The sequence below is a fragment of the Myotis davidii genome, unplaced genomic scaffold, assembly GCF_000327345.1.
Source record: "Myotis davidii unplaced genomic scaffold, ASM32734v1 scaffold547, whole genome shotgun sequence".
NCBI lineage: Eukaryota > Metazoa > Chordata > Mammalia > Chiroptera > Vespertilionidae > Myotis > Myotis davidii.
The window spans coordinates 240501-244251 of NW_006298266.1; the positions used below are offsets into that span (position 1 = coordinate 240501).

The 3751-nt window shown below is 44.8% G+C and overlaps 1 pseudogene; it reads left to right on the forward strand.

Annotated features, from left to right (window-relative positions):
* Positions 1–3751, forward strand: part of LOC102770618 — a 28369-nt pseudogene that overhangs the window by 23738 nt on the left and 880 nt on the right.

Sequence of the window (3751 nt, forward strand, 5' to 3'; positions counted from 1 at the left end):
CAGTCTTTCTCAAACCTAGCACTCAGGGCCAAAAGTGGTTCTTCCAGACATCCCACTGCAGCTCAGTGCCTCCTTTTAAGTCACTCCAACAATAGGGAATACCTAAAGACAAAAGCGATGTACCCTCCCAATCTCACATGCCTGAGCTATTCCTTTTAACAACATAGAGTGTATTCCTCCATTTATTTTCTCTCTGGGGACTCTTAAGCGTGCTTTTACCTAAATCATTGACCATATTTTGCAGGCTAGACAGAGTCCACTGCAGTGGCCACAGTGGCTACACACCCTCTGCAGAGCCTTAAGTAGGTTGTGAGTATGTTGGGCCAGGCTGGCTTCATTTCTAAGTCTGGAGATCTCAAGGTATGACCAGCTAGCAGCCACAACCAGGGTGGGTTGTGGATAAGCAAGGCTGTACTGCTGGACTTGTCCAAGTGGCAAAGTCAGCAGTGCTTACTAGTTCTAGGGCCAGGATCTGCCCTGTCCTGGCTGCGCTATATGGACCAAGTCGCTCTGTCCTTCAACTTCCTTACCTGGGGAGTTGGAATAAGAGGGAGCCAGTTGAGAAACTGCCTATGGAGCCACTCTGTAATGTAACAGAGAAAACCGTATTGGTCAGCATTCTGCTTAAGGAGCATTCTGAATGTTGTTTAAAGAATAGTTTGATAAGCTTCTGGGTATTTAAAGGGACAGAAGAACATTTCTGTATTACATACTTGCTGCCTTGGCCTGGGCAGCATCCATTTCCCTATATCTTGGCACCAGAAGCCATATTTTCCTTGGGAAACCACTTCCCCTACTTCCAGTGCATGTGGTTTGGGAGTTGGACTCCCATATGGTTTGACTCCACCAGGCTCTAGGAATTGGCATGTGACCAAGGCATGGCCAATCAGAGCAGCCAATCTCTCTGGTTCCTGGTTGGGCAAATAACCTAAATCAATTCCATGTTTTTCAACTCTTTGGGGATATTGTTAGGAACTATTAGAGAAAATTTCTGTTGGGGCTGCTGGGAAGACATGATGTAAACCAAGAACGTCTGGTGGTCTCTTAATACCATCAGTAGGGAGACTCTACTAGAGAACAAAGCAGGAGAAAGACCAGAGATAGGGAGCAAAAGTGATGGTCTTAATGGCATCTTATAAGCCCCTGGATACAGCTAGGCCCAAAATGAGATGCATCCTTGGACTTCTCCTTTAAATGAGTCAATACATTCCCACTTTTGCTTAAGCCTATTTGTCTTCAGTCACTTACACTAAAAAAGAAAATCTTGATTAATGTAACTGAAAGGGGGAATGCATGGGCAACAAAAGAGGACAAAACAGATCTACTGAGAAGACAAAAACTGGAGTGCTACCTCTAGCATCCTCCATGTCTAGCATCTACCCTTCCTTCACAAAGTGCTCATCCTCTCAACTCTAAGTTAGTACTGAACAAATATTTAAAGAATATCATTTCAAAGGACACCAAGGTATGACCTCTAGAGACATTCACATGTCATGATTCAGAGCTGATCGGACCATGTTCCAGTTCTGTGACTTTGAATAAGTGTCAAAGCTCCTCTAAATCTAAATAGATGTGCCTGTGAGGATGAAATGAGATAATGTTCATGGAAGTGTTTTACAATCCATAAAACAGTCAGGGCAAATCTGAACACGTGGCACCATGGAAGGCTGCTGCTTGTAGAGGAAGACATCCCGAGGGAAGAAAGCACTTCATCTCAAAGGGAGAAGGTTCAGTTTAGACAGCATCTTAGTAACAGCAGATCGGTGATGTCAAATGGAACTTCATCTCTTTGAATGATGATTGAGAATGACTTAATAGTCCCCCCCCCCCACCTTCCCCACGCACATAAATACAAGCAGTCAAAGTATGTGCCAAGAAGTTCAAACCTTCCAGACCAGCGGTCGCCAAGTGGTGGTCTGCAGATCACTGGTGGTCTGTGAGGTCCGAAAGGTTGGCAACCACTGTTCCAGGCCGTTCCAGAATAATCACATTACCAAAGTACGTAACTAACAGACAACTACTATTGGGGGGAAAATAATTATACAACAGTCACTCCAACCTTTTCAAAAAAGCATGGGGTCCTCTTTTAAAACATCTAACATTTTCACAGACCTGTCTTCTGCATGATAGAATATGTAAGTACGTAATGGGAAGAGTATAAATTCAGTAATGCTTCAAAATGAATTCATGGATTATTCATAACAGCAATAGTTCTTAATATTGGGAAACAGCCACAAAAGAATGTACAAGTCGTATTACGTGTGCAGTCCTCTGGGGCACGTGATTTCCCTAGCAAACAGATAAGACAAGTAGAACAGCCCTGAGGGACGAGAGCAGCTGACCGGCTGCTACTCTGGGAGGGGGAGGCAGCCCCCTTGTTTTGACACAGCTGTTTCCTCGGCATTGTCAACAAAGGCACTCACCACATGCTCTTTTCCCTCCAAGGTTAAGTTGCTCTACACTTCTTTTTGCTCTCTTCTTCCTTTCAGGTAGATGGTCAGAGAGTTCAAGTTCTCTTCATTATTTCCTAACCTGGGTCACAAATTCAGGTCTCTGAACCTTTGCAGCTATTTCACCTTCTGAACTCCCAAAAGACAAAGCTCAAGTCTGCAAATAGCACCTATTCAGACTGTCAAGAACTGCAGAAGTTTATCCCTGGTGTACAGCAGCAATTGTCAACCTTTTTCGTCTCATGACACACATACACCAATTACCAAAAGTCTGCGGCACACCAAAAAATATATCTTTTGCTGATCTGACAAAACATATAGGTCTAATATTGATTCATTCACACCAGATGGCTATTGTGTTGGCTGTTATCATTTTTTTATTTGACAAATTAAGGGAAAAGAGGTCGGTGCCCCAGTCTAAACAGTCAGGTATTGCATGTTTTAAAAATTCCTACCGCACACCAGCTGAAAATCGCTGACAGGATCTAAGCTTTAAAAAGCACCCACATTAAGTTCTGGAAAGCCCATCAGCAGAGGAGTGGGGGTGGCCAGGGCTTGTTAAAAAGCCATTTAAAAAGCCCATCCCAGGTCCACTGCCTTATGGGCCCTGTCTCTGCATGTTGGTGGTAACTGCTAGCAGGTGGTGCCTCGGTCAGAGTTCTCTGAAAATCCAGGTGTTTAGGGGCTCAGGCTTGGCCTAAGAATTATGGCCAACCATTTCTCCATGGTCCCCTCTCCAGGAGGTTCTCCCTGACCCTTTATCAAGACAGGTAATCTTCCACAATGCTCTGGCCCTTTCCCTGGACCCTCCCAATCAACAGAACTTCTACACACACGTTCCAACCCCTTGCTAAGAGCTCAAGCGGGGCTCTCCTGCCACGTGAAGGCTCTGGGCCCAAAAGAAAAGAACAATGTGACTCTCAAGAAACAGAAGAGGTTATAATTATCACATGATGGGAAAAAGGTAAGGTCCCAGCCTATTCACATACCTGACCCCTCTAATTCCTAGAAGCCCAGAAGATGGTAAAGGGCTGGATGGGGCTGGTGGCCACTGACTTGAAGCTCATGTGTGTGGTTGGTCAATGCTATAGGCTGGGGAAGGATTAGGTATGAGGCCTGGATTTTCCACCCAGTTCCCTACAACTGCTCAGCTTCTCACAAATCCTACATAATCAAGCATGGAACAGTTTGCCTTTTTCTTGACAAGCCTATTAGACCAGGAATCCCTAAAGCATGATCTGCATGCAGAATAAGAGCGCTACATGCAATACCTTTTCTTGGAGGGGGGTGAGGTAGGGTAG